Consider the following 16,901-nt stretch of genomic DNA (forward strand, 5'->3'; position numbering starts at 1 on the left):
CGACGAGCGACGCCTCTCTCTCTCTCTTTCTTTCTCTTCGCTTGGATTTTACGATGCGCCCGCGCCCGCTTCTCTCTGTCTGTCGAGAGAAGCGAGGGCAGAGAGACCGCGCTAAGTCACCTGTAATTTCCGGCCGAGAAGTAGCGGGTGGCGCCGTCCATCTTCCGCGAACGGCTTCTTAAGTCTTCTTGACCGTGGCGAGATTTTTCGGACCGCTGGTTGCTTATTTACGATGACGATCGAACTCGTTAACGCTCCGAGCACACCGTACACGCCACTCGAATTCCAAATGGCCGCTCTCCGCGGAGCAAGTTAAGCTTCATCGAGCCCGATTGAACTTTGTAGTCGCTCGTGCTCGTCTTTCGTAGCCTGTCTCTCGCATTGGGTAAATACCGCCCTTGCGATCTCTTTCCTTCTCCCGTGTACGCGGCTACGCGATAAATTTGATATTTCGTAGTAGAGCAGCGCCGATCGCGAACAGTAGCGAAGCTTTATCGCTTGCGAATGAACATCGTCGAATATTTCGGCGTAATACGGTGGCAAGATTTTTCGGCTTATGCGTTCGTAGCGGCGCTAATATTCGACGGAAGAAGGAGATGAGTCGGATCTAGCACTTGCCAGCTTATTCGACCAATTCGAATCGTATCCGACAAAGGAGATGACCATCGCAATCGACTCCCCGAAAGATACGCAGATGGGAGAAGGCCGAACCCAGTTCTTTACGTTCTTTCGTCTTTAAACGAAAGTTGTCTGAAAGTGATTAGGTTTCTCGTCGTTTAAAGATTCGAGACCCCTCGCTAGAAAAACGAATTGAACGCGAATGACACCGTTCGAAAGATTCGTCTTTACGAGGCAAGAAACGCCTGGCGTCGGTTTACAAGGATATCGAACTGGGTCAATTATCGTCGGTGTGTCCAGAGGAGCGAAGGTATTTACCGGGCGAGCCGGGTCGATCGCTCGGTTCAATAAAATTGTCGTTAAGGGAGAGATAGCGAGGTGTAGGCGAGTCGGTGACGTGGCACATAGCCAGTCGGTGTGTTACTACGAAATTACGAAGCAATTTCGCAGGAAATATATTGGGAAATGATTTCGACGCCGACATCGAAAGTATCTATTACACGACTAACGTTTCCGTTACACGAGACCAAGCTTGTACGGATTATAACGAAGAGGTTGATGTCGCGTTGAGCCTGTATCGTCGGACACCTGCCACGAGCAGATTGACGTAAGCAGGCCAACGTCGATTATAGGAGATTTTATTACCGGCGGTCACACAGATTTTCCTACGAATCGTCGGTCTCGTATTTGCGATTTCGTAGGTATCCTGCCGAGGAGGACAGCCAATTTAAGGACAAGCATATTGGCTTCGAATCGAGGCGAGAATTCGTTCGGCCCGAATTTTCTTCGAATTTGCTTCGAATTTGCTTCGAATTCGCTTCGACGATGATTTTCTATCAAATTATTCGTGTCGTTCGTATTCGAGTTCCTTTCCCGACGTTCCGCGCAGCGAAATTGAAAGGGACGATCTGAAAAAAGCAGAGTAAACTGGAGTAGCTTTGACCTGTATACCAGGTTCAAAAGGTAATTTAAACGTTTCGGTATAGTTACATGTTTAATTAAGGAACGGTTAACCGGAAAATCTTTGTAATTGAAAAGCATTGAATTCCGAGTAAAGTTGGCGAGCAGATTTCAGCTCGTTGAAGGGTCTTAAACGCGGTCGAAAATTCCACTAACGGCTATCTTGGAACACTCGATGAAAAGGATCCGTGGAGTAATGATTTTCCACAAACTTTATTCGGCGTGTCCCTCGTACACGATGACGTAAAGCGACCAACCATAGTGATCAACTCAAATACGGCGGAAGAAGAGAAAGAAAAAGAAAAGTATCGTGAAGAAAAGGTAATACCATCGTTACCGTCGTAAATCGTTGGCAGTTGTCGCGTGTCGATGGTACGTTAATCGGGTCGGATGTACGCGAAAGCTCTTTATCGACGGACTCGATAAATCTTTCACATCCGGCGATCGCTAAGCAATTTAAGTTGAGCGGAAAATCCATTTCTCTGGCGAAGAAAAGAGTGCGAGCTAGCGGCGCGTGGATAATATTAACTAATTTATATCCCGGGATTTAATAACCTGGCGACGTTGGGCCGGAGTACAGAGGCTCTCAATTACAGTCGGAACAGCGTCGTTAATACAAAAGGAGGCTCTTACGGTCGATAGATGGCGGCCCTTATCGTTGGCTCTCTGCCACAAGCAGGTTTCAGCGACGCTGCCTCGACATATCGATACAACACCCCCATTGGGTGAAACGACAGCGGGCTGGCTGCTGTTTTTTCGCTACGGTCGGACCCGCGCTCCCTGTCGCGAAATGCTTTTACGTCACGATGGTTTCGCGTCGGTTGTTTGCGCGCCGTTTCGTTACATTCCTATGACTATAACGCTTGGTGACGAGTCGAAAATCGTTTCGTTTCCCGCTGATCTTTGCACGAGTACGAATTTTTCTATTTTTCGACAGTGGATTTTTTTTACAAGTTTCTATACGCGAACATTCGTTGATTTATGCATCGTCGTATACGTATTGTCGTTGCGTGGACGCTGGTTTGCTGAACAGCGCGACGTTTTTTCCATCGCGGGAATCGCACAGACGCGTAAAGCGAAGACCACCTTGGTATTAGGTATTCTCTTTGAGAAACGTGCAAGCAGAATAGGAGAAAAACGGCACGAGACGCGTTGCAAGGCGCGCGTTGATATACTTGTACGTATAGCCAGAAGCGGAAGAAGTTTTCGCGGAGACTCGAGTTTCCAAGACTGACCGTGGCACTCGTCGCGTCTATTTCGCAGGATCGTTTTATTTTAGAAAAACCGGTCTCGCCGTTCTCTCCAGTCGGCGCCCGTAACTTTTCGCAAACTCTGTTGCCAAATTCCTGGCGAGGAGATGGAAACACGGGAGGCTGGATAGCGCGAACCACGGGGAAAATTTTGTAAGAAAGAAATTTATTAACAGGAGTCGGCCAGATTTCTTCCGCGCACCGATTCTGCGTCGCCAGTGCGAATTTCCGCGAAATTTTTCACGCGTTTGTATAAAAGGAAGACACAGGATGAAACTGGGCCGCGTATTTCGCGTAACGTTATTTGCTCGCCGTAGGGTACTTGCAAACAAACGCGTATTTGCCCGTTCATTACATTCGTTTGGCAACAACGTTGCCGTTGCCGTTCTTCCCTCCCCCCCCCCCATCATCAGCGCATGGTTTTTCACGTGTTTATCACTGGCGATTTACGTTCCGCGTTGATTAATTTTTCAGCAGAAATTCAGCGACCGTTCCGAGGCAGGCCGCTCGAATATTCGCTGGTTTAGCTCTGGCGAACGCCGAAGATTCGTTTCTGCCGAGCTGCAACGGCAAACAGGTCCTTAAGCCTTTAAGTTCAGGCCTCGAGTGTACAGAGCAAACTCACGGCTGTTCGCTCGCCGCGCGTTCGAATGGCAACGACGATCGGCAACGCAGCGATTAGGCATCGCGACAACGCGCGCCGAAACTTGGATCGGCCAGACCAACCACTGCGAAAGAAATTCTCTTTCCGTAGGATTCTCGAGAGGGGTCGGATTTCGATCGCAATCGCTATCCCAAATTGCGCGTCACTGGTTTACAAACGGTTCGAACGTAACAGCAGCTAGCTGTAAAATCGACGACTTGAAATCCGCTGGGGCGTCGAGGGGCATGCCTCGACGTCCCCAAAGGCTAATTAGTTTATTTTCGCACGACGGTGGGGCGATGCCCCGGTTAGCGAATACTCCCTTTCCGAATCGTTGATCAGTGTACGTAATATTATACGACGGGTTATTTACCGAGGTTACGACGCTCGCTCGATCGCAGTAGCTTCGGCGCACGCGAGCATCGCGACGCTCGGGGCTCGGGGCTCGTGGCTCGCGTGCCGCTCAAATTAATCAACAGTCAACCTTTTGATCTTTCTTCTCGATGCATTCACCGATATTAAAATCGGAAAATTTCCATTTCCATCCGCTTTCCGCGGCTCCACCAACTTTATTAATGTCTCGTGTTACAAACCGTTCGTCCGATTTGCTCTACCATCGGTCGCGTCGATCGAGCGAGCGGAATTTAAATTACCCGTATAATCCTCGAGCGGTATCGCGGCTCGTTAAAATTACACCGACAGATTTATTTGCCGCGCGTTTGGCGGATGGCATGCCGATCGACCCAGCGCGCTCGCATAATTCCAAATTCGAACATCTTGTCGCGTTTTCCACGTTACGTTGAGTCGTCGAGTACGTTACGTCGTGAAATTTGAAATGCGTGGAACGCGCGTATCGCGCGTCCACGTAAGATTTGTGTTTGCCAATCGTAGCCGAACTCGACAGCAAACGCGGCGCTTCGGCGAGAGAAGAAGGGAAAAGAGGATAAAAGGAGAAGAGCGGAAAGAAGAAAATGAAAAAGAAGGGGAGCAAAACGGTGGACGGTTGGGAAATAACAGGCGGCAGAAGCGTGGTCGGCGTCGATCGTCGAGGGTAAAGCGCGAACGGGCTGTCATATTCGCAGCAAAGGGCGAAAGTCAGAGTGGATCTCGGTGCGGGGCGGCGCAGCTAAGCGTCCGGGTCTGAAAGCACGTTCCAGCCTTTTGATCGCCAGGCTATTTTCTTCCGTGCGGCCTCTTTCATCGTTCCACGTTACGGATTTTCAGCTGAATTTACGCCTGAAATCAGCGGTTTCCTCGTTGGTTACTAGTTGGAGTCGCCTGATAGACGAGTACGTGCGGGGGAGCGACCGGCAATTAACTTAGCCAGTTTCGAAGTTTCGTAACCCGGCACGTTGGATCCGGTCAATCTGTTAGATCCGTGGCAGCCGAGCCGTGGGGCAGACAGGAAAGAAAGGCACGTCGACGGGGCTCTCCAGTAATTTCACCGATACGTTCGTCCGTCGCGCGATTAAAACCCTCTCGGAGCCCGCCATACAGTTTCTGCTAGTGGCACGAGTGGCCAACTTTACGAGGGGATAACGCTATGTGATACGAAACCGAAATCGCACGGCCGATGCTTGCCGTATCCATTCCTTTTCTATTCCGCCCGTTCTGCCTTCTTCTCCCGATCTCCCGCTAATTCGCCTTGTTTCTTCGGCCCTCTCCAGCGTGGATCGAGGGATATCGGTCCTTAATCTTTTCCCCACGCTGGACAATGTTTTCTCCTTGATAAGTACCGATTCGTTTCTACTTTGTTCCGATGTTAGTGAAACAGCTCGTTCGTTCCACGGAATACACCAAATCTACCTTTCGTTTCAGCCAGCGCAGTTCTGAAGCTGCAATTAACCGCGTCTACCTGTTTCTCCAGGATCGTCGTTCGAATCGAAACGTCGGACGGGTAAAAATTTCACGACGCGAGGCGCCTGTTCGACCGTGCATTCCGCGTAGAATCCGCCAATTTCCGACAAGTCGACCGATTAAAACGAATTCATCGGATTACTGAGTGCCACGTCTGTCTGCAAAGAGAATTAACTCGGACAAGATGGATCGTAATTCCGTGAAAGCGGCGCGTCCCTCGGAGACGAGGAAAACATGGCCACGCGTGTGTGTGGACCAGGACGAGAGGAGACGCAGCGGGGTTAGCTGAGTCGTAAAGCTGCGCGTATCCGGTCCCCAGTGCACACGAACGTCCTTCTAGCGTGTAGCTACATCGGATTACGAGTGGAGTTGCGATGCGTTCGGTGTCAGGATTTTTTGAAGTCTCGCCAACACACGGATTCGACCGACGGGGTTCTAATACAGCGCGCATATCGGCAGGTTTCACGGGTCGGCTGTCAAACCATAGCCCAGGGGTTTCCTTTATCCCGTTTCCTATTTCTCTCGGTGGTCACCGTTGTTACGTCTGTTGGGCCGACACGGCTGCAGTGCTTCGATTCTACGACGACCGTGTCGCGGTTCGTCGTCCTTTCTTCGCGGTTTCTGGTACTCTCCTACCTATACGGTCTGTTGGTTAACGACTCGATCCCCAAGGCTTTCCGTATCGTGTCCCTGTCGCTTCGAAGCAAATGGCAACGATACTTTAAGTAAGACGTTTCCGTCGCGGATCGCTCCAACTCGTGCACGATTTGTTTCGTGGCCATTTTTCGATAGGCCGACCACGTGTTTCGCACGATGGAATTACGAGGGACTATTTATCGTTTCTTCGATAGACCAACGAAAGCAGTAATTCTTCTTGCGCGACGCGCGATCCTTGGTTTCTCACAGTTCGGGCACGAGGTATTATCGTTTTCTAGTTTTCTAGTGGACGTCGATGCGTTCGAAACGCATCTGACTGGCGACACCGCGAGACACGTTGTAACCATGTTCGCTGAAAAGTTAACGTCGGTTCTGCAAGCGTGGTTTCCGTCGTTCGAAAGGAGTTAAAGCGGAGCAAAATCACGACCATTTAAAGAGACGTCAAGAGGATAACGTTTCAACAGCGAGTTCCACTTTCTACCGGAAACCGAAACCGAAACCGAAAGCGAAACTGAAACTGAACTTGCTTACCGATCCGGTGGCGAAAGCGTGTACGGGGAGGAACGGAACGTGACTCGATCGTTCGTTTCGAAACGTTTTTCCGAAATACAAAGTTGCAAAGAGAGGAGAGTTTGTATCTCTTATAATCTCTTCCTGTTGCTGTAATAATCCTGTTTGCTGGATTTATCGAACACGAGCCAGGCATTTTTAAAGCGATCCCGATCCCGTCGATAATTCGCACGCGATACAACCGCGACTAACGGATGTCTCTGCTGCCGCGTACCGTCTGCTTTTCAAACAGTTTCGCCGTGCAAAGTGTCACCACGTTTCACCCGGAAACGAACGAACGCATCGTCGTCGGCTAATTTTCATTTCGTGCTCGTGATAATTAAGCCGTTGCGCGACGCTCCACCCTCGCGAGTCGACGATTTTCTAGGAGACCGCTCTAGTCCGTGGCAACCGAGCCGGGAAACGTCAACCAGCTGTAACTAGCGAGCATCGTTACAAGCAAATTAACCAGCCAGCTCTGCCCTGTTTTGTACCGTGTTTCCTCCTTTCTTCTCTTTTCCCTCCTTTCGTATGCTTCGCAAGCGTCACCCACGCAACGAGATTCGTCGCTTTCTTTCAAACGAGCGAATAAAAATAATATTTCTACGAAATATGGCTTTCGCGAATACGAAGGCTCCCACGAACCAGCGGTTCCAACGTCTTTCGGTTTTTTTCGTGATTTTCTTTTCCACGCAATTTTTCCTCGATCAGTTCGGTTTATATGTAGATGTAAACAAACTAGCAGCAGCCAGTTACTTTTAATACGAAAAAGTAAATTGAAAATGCAGATAAAAGCTCGCGGCGTTTGGAATCGTGCCCAGGTAATACCGGGTCTACGCGTTCAAGAACGTCAGCAACTTTCCGATACTCTTTCCGTTTCATTCTGAAAAGCATCGCGTTAATAGGTTCCGCGCCACGTAAGATCGAACTCGAAACATCGATGACGATACGAGTACATGTAAATTAAATCGAAACGTTTACATTATGAAATTGCCGGGAATTTACTCAAAATCGCGCTTTTTCCACGTTTGTTTCACTTTCGAAGAATAGAAATTTCAAATCGCCGAACTTGTTGCGTTGTCAAGAGTCATCGGGCTGTACGCCGCGTGTAGAGAAATTTCTTTTTTTCCTGGCATTTTTTCATCGCGACAAACTTGCAACATTGCGTATCCGGTGAGCGATTACGGTTAAAAAAATTGACCCTACCAAAGGTTTTCTCGTATTTTTCGCCGGGAACAAATACGCGGTGTCGGGCGTTTCATAGGTCGGTGAAAATTCGCCCGTTTATTTCGATCGCAATGGGGGTTTCATCGACGCCAAGAGCAGCATCGACGAATACGAATACGCGTTTTTCTCCTTGTTTTTGCCCTGCCACGTTAATACTTGGACTGCATCGAAAGTTTATGAGAGCGTTAGAAAATAGCGAGCGGCGTGCATGTACGCCGTCGGCTTTCCCAAACTTTCCAAAGCGTACGAATTGCGAACAGTAGCTGGAAACCAGAGCTGTCCGTACGTATATTTTTGAAACAGCTTACTCGACTGCCTCGTTCGGTGTTTGTCGTGGAAATTTATCCTGATATTCCTCGCCAATCCCCCCGCCTCTCTCTCCTTTCCGCCTGTCCTCTTTCATCCTTCCTGTTTTCCTCCTATTTATAAAGCGTAAACACGCGATATGTACCTCTGTTTGCCGCGTTTTATAAATATTCTCGAGATTGGAGAAATTACTTTTCCGTTTCTCTGTTTGTTAACGTCGTGAGGAAAGTTTGCGCTGCGTCAGCTTCGCAGAATCGTTCGCTTCTTTTCCTCGCATTCCGGTTCGACGGAATCGCCACTCCCTTATCTACACGCGTTTCCTCCAAAACTGTTTCTCATCGCGAAGCCAAGTCTCGAACGAGCGTTCGTCGCATCGACAAAGTATCGCGACATCGTTGATTTTATCGTTAATAAGCTGGCGATACCGAGGCTGCGACGGCTTTATCCGTCTGTATTTATTCACCGTCTAACGTTGCATTATTCAGTGGAACGCTCCATTTTCGGTCATTGCTTTTCTTACTGCCGTTCCATTTACTCTGCGGATTTAAGAACAAGCGAGAAGCACTTGGATCTTTCCTTTCTGCCGGGATTATGCTTTTTCCTCTCCACTTTTACGTTGTATCCTTCGAGCTTGGATGCTCGATCATAGTTGCGCGAGGGAAACCTTTTTCTCCATAGACACGCACAAAACCTACGCTTTCAGGTTTACATCCCCCTGGAGCCCCGTAGTCCATATTTTTTGATAATTCCTACAATAATATTTTATAATTAGACCTACAATATATTTAAAAAAATAAAATCCCGATAAAAGACAAAAGGGTGGACAATTGCATTACCTATTAAGTATTATAGAAAAATATTAAAGGAAGCATATATATTTCGTCGTATTACGTGCAAATTTTCCACAAATGCGTAAAAAACCGCGGTCTATTTACATAATAAAATAAATAATTCTTATGTGTCATAAGTCAAATTTTCTTTACCATTCTCTCCAAAACTTCTTGTCCCCTCAGAATATTGCCTAACGTTGTGTCTAAAGATGTAATCGCATCTCAACAGAGATAAAAATTTGTCAAAAGAGGAAACTAATTATCCTGCTAATGATACGTCGAACGACGTCGTAGACCAAGAAAACGAGATCGATGCTGGAGGATTGGAATCCGGAAAGATGGAAGAAGAACGTTGGTAAAGAGCCATTTACTCGCAACGCCAACGCCCTGGCCGGGCTGAATGCACTCGTTCCCGTCAAATCACGAAAGTTAAGCAGCGCCGGGCACGGGTAGTACTCGGATGGGTGAACGCCTGGGACCTCCGTGTGGCGTTGGCGAAGCGTGCTGGCCCCCCCTCCGTGGGGTTCGGGCCTTGGGCGCTTGGCGGCTCAGCGCCTCGGGGCCGCCAAGCAGTCCGGTAGGGGAACCGGGCTGCCTGGCATGGCGACGAGGCGGTCTAACAATGGTCACACACCGCTCCATCAGCCGTGGTATTAAGATGTCGATGCGTCTCCGCAGTACATGTTCGGCTAGCCCGAGGGCCCGTTATAAATCTTAAGGTTTAGTTAACTAAAGTCCTTCAAACAGACAAACAGCCTTTGTCCCAACTACGGGAAGATAGGGGAGACGTATTTTTCAACGAGCGGCGTCTCCCACTAGCAACTTTCCCTCGAGGGCGGCTAGCATCCTTCTCTAACCACCGATATGGAGATTGACCAATTAGCAGCAACGTCAATTTCCCTTACTTTCTGAACGAAGGCTTTTCTCGACGAATCCGATGATCTCGTATCCTTAGACACACCCCGTTATAGTTTTCCTCTGTGGCATCATCGGGACGGGAAAGGCATTCTCGCTCGCGATCTCATCGATTAAGGAGTAACCCTTTACGGCCAGTGAATATTACGCATCCGACTTGGATTTTGTGAGTACGTTCATCTATCATCCCGTCGACCGCGGATTCGTTATTGAACCTAGGATCATTGTCATTAGTTTCTCGAGTACCTAACTACCACGGTTACTTGTCCGGTTCTATAATAATCGTATTTGCGCTAGTCAATGTCTTCTCTATTGCATAACGACAACGTGTAACCCAAACGAGGATTCGTTTCACGCCCCTAACCCTAATTCTAATGTAAACCCGACATATTTATTAGACAATTATTACAAGGATTATAAATGTGCGTTCTGGAATGTAGACAGTTGGCTAGTTATTCACAGACTGACTGGCTTAGTGACCCATGGCCCTTGAAAAGGTTTAGAGCCCCACTCTCTATGCAGTAATGATTGTGACCTGTGTGGGTGTCTGTGTGGCGTCACATGTGGCACAGAACCTTCTAGTAGCTTCTCGACGTGCCCATCTAGAATGTTCCATCCATATCCTGACGCTTCTTCCGGCGAATTTTCGAAAGAGCCTGCACGTGCTAGCCGCCGTGGTGCATCTCACGAACGCACGCTAGTGGGGATGGCGCTGGGCAGCGAAGGGAAGAATCCGTACGATCAATTACCTTATCTGCATGCGGTTGATATCGTCGTATTCCAACAGATATGTTAGGCAAAGGTACTGATACGTGGCGGTACGGCGTAGCCATGCTGTATTATGCGTCGGCGCTTTATATTTTTCGTGTATAATACAATTTTTGGGTTTAAGCCGCTGAGGAGCGGAGCTTTTTTATGAATTTTTTTTATTTTTTTCTGTCCTGAAAACTTTGTCGCAAAACAGGACGCTTCGGTAGCCTGCTTTTTGGGTGCTGTGTAACTTTGGGGAGAGGTGGGATGAGAGGGAGGGGGCGGGGTTGGGGTGGGATGAGAGGGGGTGGGGGAGGGAGAATAATGAATAATATATATCTAATAGTGCGAGATCAGAATGTTTAGCCTCAAATAAGAATTATGGAACTATACTTTGTACAGGACGACGGTGGCTATGTGGTTACTGTAGCAGACTGCAAACACATAGGTTGGCGGTTCGAATCCATTCCCTCCTGGATTTTGATATAAGTGAGTTCAGGATCAGAAGTGAAATGTGATGTGTGTGAGAATCCGTACTTGGGCGACGCAGCTTCTACGTCTTAGGTGTCTCTCTACGAGAAATTACCTCCCGAGATGTGAAAAATAAAAATAAAATAAAAAATAAAATAAAAAAAGTAAAAAAAAGAATACCTATGAAAACAACATAGAAAAAACAAAAAAAAAAAAGAAAAGAGGAAAAAAAATTCTTCCTCCTGATATTCGTAATACTTGTAACACAGCAACATTGATACTAACCCCGAACAACGAAACGATCGTCACCTGTCATCAAAATGTGGTAGTGAAGAAGAGTAATTGTGTTGTGTATACAGAAGAACAGTTGTGTTGTGAATATCCGTACTGCCATTGCCTTAGTGTAGTAGTCCAGCTACAGATTCCAGGTTTACATCCACCTGGGGCCCCGTAGTCCATATTTTTTGATAATTCCTACAATTATTTTTTAATTAGGCCGTTAGGGGAATCGGGCTGCCTGGGTCGGTGGCTCCGGCGACGAGGCGGTGTGACAATGGTCACACACCGCTCCATCAGCCGTGGTATTAAGCGCGCGGGGGAGGCCCCGTTGCAACGCTCACATCGGTTCCCGGGCCTCTCTCGATCGCAGCCGGGACGGTTATCGTGGAGGTTTTAGTCGGTTGGAATCCGACACTACCACGCCGCTTTCCCCAGAAGCGGCCTGGCGTCCGTGCGGATTTCCTCCACGTAAAATATAAAAAAAAAATTTACTCGCAACTGCGACGAATCATTCACAAAGCTCGTAAGCGACTCAAAAGTTCCAGGATCTGGCTTTTTCCTCATCGCAAACGATTCGGCGATGAAAACAAAACACGAGTTACCTAAACACGACCTAAGGTCATTATGCCCGCGTTCCTTGTCGTTTGATCTTCCGCCTCTGATCTGCTTTCATCTGATGGATACTTTTCGTGGTCTCTGATCGCCCGCGGAGCAGTTAACAAAATTGCAATTGTTGATTGCACCAAGCGAAGGAGCCTCGAGCCCTCTCCGCGCTTCCGAGTCGGCCAAATCGATCAAATACCGCGACGAAAAATTTGCGAATAACCAACGCGGAGTGTCGAATGCGAAAACCACCGGGTCCGACTTAAGTACCAGGAATTCGACAAAGCGGTCTCGTCTCGCTCGTAATTTAGGGATTGTACGCGAAACGGCGGAGAATTAACTGGTTCGCTGGTGGCTGCGCGTCGAACGCAAAACGCGCTCAACAACCCTCGCTCGTGCTTTCTTGGCCCTCGTGTATATGTTCTTCGCGAACGAGCGTCATCCTCTCCGGGCGTAGACGCGTTTACGCGACTCCTTCCAGATGCTGGTTAACTCCGCGCACGGAAATAGACTCGCTCGCCCCCTGCCCCTCGAACTTTTCGAACGAGGCTGGTGCTGCCCGGCACGAGCGAATCACAGAAGGAAATCACGCTGACGATAGCACGTTGTAAGATTTTTCCTGGATAATTTGTTCTACGATAAGAAATAATCGATAATCGAGGGCAAGTTGCGAAGGAAAATACAGAATGACGTGAAATTTATCTAAAATTTTCTATCGCTCGTTTGATCGCCGTTTTCGACGACGAATGCGGAGAATACTAGAAGAAGCGCAACGATTCGAGAGTCGGTAAATATTCGAAAAAACGAGGCCACCTTCGATCTCGATGCTTTCGAAATACGTTGCGAAGCTCGACGTTTCGAACGGTTTTGTCCTACACGCACGGTCGGCGCTCGGCCTTCAATCACGAATTACACGGGAAAATATTACACGTAGCTCGGCCCGAGTTTCCAAGCTGGGTCGGGTTATAGTATTTAGCAATATTCACGGCTTACCCTTATCGGTGTAAACATAAAAAATGCCACGGCGGTGAACGGATTAATATTAGATACTGCTACCTACATCGAGCTTCGAAAACCAAGGCTTTCCCGCATAACCGCAACACTAAGACCAAACGCCGCATCGGTTGTACGTATGCGCAGGAAAAAGTTGTTTAAAACGTCTTTAGCGTTTAGCGATATATCGGAAAAGCGTGAAAATCCAAAGTGCCCTTTTCTCGATATTCGACCGATATACGCATATACGAAAATACGCATACGAAAAGTTTCGCATTGTTGCGATAATAGGATACGTTAATAGCCAATAGTCACGGTGCGTTTAAGCGGCTTTGTAAAACGTATTGCCGCGTTTTACCAACGTAAAAACCGTGGTGACCGTCTCGACGCTGTCTCTGCGAATAGAAGACTCGATCGGCGAATCAGCGCGTAAGGAACAAGGAAAAAGAGAATTAATGTTGCGGAAAGGTTCCGTCGTTAAACGGATGCACTCGAGTTTACCAGGAGAGGAGTGACGTCGGCGAGAGAGAGGAAAGGTTTCGGTGGCTGGATAACAGATAGGTATTTGCTTTGCACGACGTTCGGAGACGCGAGTTAGAATGGGCGGTGATTCTCGCGAGAGCGAGCTTCCAACGTATTAAAACGATCGCGCGACGCACAGAACGGCTTTCGAGAGATCGGTTTATAACGCACGGTCGTTGGCGCGTCGTTCGATCCGCGTGACGGGCGCCGTTCCAGCAATATCGAACCTTTTCGTCCATTCTCTCGCGTTGATTCCGCGGCTAAGGGTGAACGATCGTTCGGGCACGTTCCGCCGAACGTCGCGTCTTGTTTTCGGCGCTCTGCGTATCGACAGATTCGACAGGGCACGGTTACTCGCGTTCACGGGCAAACGCCAGAAAAAAGTGGCCGATCGACGACGACTCGATTGAAAGCTGTCTGCGCGATGGCTGAATATTTACAGGTGGTGTTTGATGCTTTGAAACGCGGCTCTCGCAGTTTTTAGAAGTTTTTCGTGTTGCTTCGATGAACTTGCCTGTTTATTCGTTTACACGTTCCGTTTACGTTTTCTCGTTTTTACAGCGGCGACGATCGTAAGACGTTGTCGAGGCAAAGAATCGAGATTTTCCAGCATCGTTGTCAGCAAACGTAGGCGGCGAAGCGTTTCTACCGAGCGAGATATTGCTGGCGAGAGAAAGTGTCAGCGGTATTTGTAACGCTCGTATCGCAACAGATGCACATATCCCGCGGCTGTTTGAAAATTATTCCGTTCAAGGACGGGACAATAACGCATAAACAGATTGCCTGCGAGACGTACGTCCCGCATGATGTTCGAATATGCTACCTGTGACATCCGTGTGATCTTCCGCCAGACTGATCCTTCTGTGCGAGACTTTGATACGTTTCCTAGTACGATGACGTGCGTGTAACCATCGAATCTCTGTCCGTTTCATACGTTGGTGCGCGAAAAGAGCGTGAAAACGGAACGAGAACGAGAACGAGAACGGAACGAACTGAAAATTCGTAACAATTTAGTTAGTAGCTGATCTATAGGACAATATCGAGGAAACGGTTACAGTTTGCGAATCGCTGAAATACGTTCGACGCGTCGTTGTTCTCAAACTTTGCAAAACACACGCGCGTTGATTTCGACGCGTCGGGCAAAAGAAAACAGACACCTACTTACCTTCATATTGGTAATTCCAGCTCTCGTCGTCACACGTATTTAGTCCGTTGGACGTCGAAACGATCGTCATCGATCGAATACCGAGCTCCGAAAGGGAGGAGCTGCTCCCTCGTTCCTTTATCTTGCGTTTCAAGTAGATATCGGTATCGCGATACCGTCTCTTCGCTCGTTCGTTCCAGCCTGTATGTTATAACGCGCGTTCACGACTCTCCATATACATTTTCGGAATAAGATTACCTGCACGCTCGTAGGAGGCGTAAGAAGAGGAGCGAAAAGTTGTGCTGGCGAACGCTCGATCGAGAACGCTCGATTTCGCTGGTCCGACAGGTCTAACTACGAACGATCAGGGGGACAAACGTTTCCGTTTGCGTCGTTGTACGTATAGACATTGACGCGATCGTGATTTGTTTGCCATTGTTCCTCCTGTCTAATAAGATCGATACGTAGCACCTGTCGCTGGCGGTCTATCGACGTGGCAAGATATACCAATCACGAGCACAAGGATACGATTAGGTTTGTAGCGAGTAGGTTGCCGTTTACTCGGACGGAATTGCGGCTATCGCCGATGGATTCTCATCGCCGTAGACGATCTCGTTAACAGCTTTTTATTTTACCTTTGGCCGCCGTATCCCATTGGAAACGACTAACAACGAACAACTGGAAGCCGCCACGTTTCGTCCGAGTTTAGCTACGATCGTTCGAGCACGACGTGACAAATTTCCAGCACTTTGCTCGAGCGCGTCACGACAGAACGCGTTACGACAGCGGCTCTGTTTATCGATAAACGACGGTGTTCGTTTTATCCGTCCAATGTTCCGCGTATCGTACCGTCTTCTGCCAGATCCAAGCGACGTTCCGGGTGTCGAGCTCGTAACCGTTTGCTAGTTCTTTTTATCGGCACGCCGCGTCGGACTCGCAGAAATAATACGGTTTCGTTAAGCCTTTGTCGTTCGACGCGATCAGCGAGCATCCGCAAGTTTAGCGAACGGATACATAAATTATCGTCCGGTTCAGCGACACCCCGTGTTCCACGGTTTCTTCCTTTTCTTTTTCATTCCCCCCCCCCCCCCCCCCCCGCCCCCCATCCTCGTGGAAACCGACATATTTTTGCGTCACTCGTTCGCGAATGCCTGCTGCCGAGTGGAATTTCTTTTTTCCTACGGTAATTCAGACTGTGCGAGGTTTCGTGCCGATGTTGTTGCGGTATATTTCGTAACGCTGTAAAACTGGTCCTCGAAATTTGTAACGTCCTGCGGGAGCCGTTGCGCAGATTTCTTTGTAACGGCTAACTTTAGAGTAAAATGTTTCAACGTCGCTTTTATATCCACTTTGTTGAGCATGTATTAAGCATAAAACGATATATTTAGCACCTCCGCGAACGCTTTAAAAAGATTGGTTGAAAAACAAAAGGTATCTAAATAAATAAAAAAGAAATTAAAAAAAGAGAGAAAAAAGGAGAAAGGAAGGAGATGGAAGGGGACAAGAGAGTTAATAACTCAAACGCGTCGACAAGTGCGCGAGGTACCGTTAAAAAAAAAGGAATAGAAAGAAGCGACGCAAAAAAGAAACACGTAGCAGATTATACGACGTTAAATCACTCGGGGCGAAGCAATCTCTTCGAAATACGGCATTACCTCGGTTTTGCCACTCGGGCTACTCCCGCCCTTAATTGATATTCGAGCAGCGTCGATTAAAAGCTGCTTCGCGTAATTCACCGTTAATCCGTCTAGCAGCACGTTTGATCGTCGTTCTGGCGAACGGAACCTGCGACGCCTTGGCCGAAAATATCCTTGGATCGACGTTAAATTTTTGGATTTTTCGACGTTGATTAATTTATTGTTCGCTAGTCGATTAAGAAAATTAATTACTCTGCGCGATGGGCTTGCCTCGAAGAACTCGGAGCTATTCTTAGGCTTGCAACGATCTTCCGGGTAAATTGATCAGCGCCGTTAAATATATCTCGCTCTATTGCGCCGCAAAACGCTCAACTCGCAATTTCGATTTTTCTTTTAGCTGTTCCAGTTTCACTGCGTTCCGTATATCACAGCTATCGTACACGGTGCAGCGAATACGAAACGGAGAAGGTCGGAGCATGTACCCGTCTAGCCACCTTCGTTTCAATTCTTCGTTCGAGTTTTCTGTTTCGATCCTCCCGTATTAGGTGTAATCTTTCGAGAATATGCCCGTATCGTTGGACGTTCTGACAACCAACGACGAACGCGGCCGAGTTTGTAAATTTTGCGCGCCAAGTTTCGATAGGTCAGGAATAAAGTCCGACGTTTCGCTGGAAGTTTCCGCGATGAGGA

At 48.2% G+C, this 16,901-nt stretch overlaps 1 pseudogene; it reads left to right on the plus strand.

Annotated features, from left to right (window-relative positions):
* Positions 1–9,275: 9,275 nt before the first annotated feature.
* Positions 9,276–9,394, plus strand: LOC126875723 (5S ribosomal RNA; annotated as a pseudogene).
* The last annotated feature ends 7,507 nt before the right edge of the window (positions 9,395–16,901 follow it).

The sequence above is a fragment of the Bombus huntii genome, unplaced genomic scaffold (assembly GCF_024542735.1).
Source record: "Bombus huntii isolate Logan2020A unplaced genomic scaffold, iyBomHunt1.1 ctg00000052.1, whole genome shotgun sequence".
NCBI lineage: Eukaryota > Metazoa > Arthropoda > Insecta > Hymenoptera > Apidae > Bombus > Bombus huntii.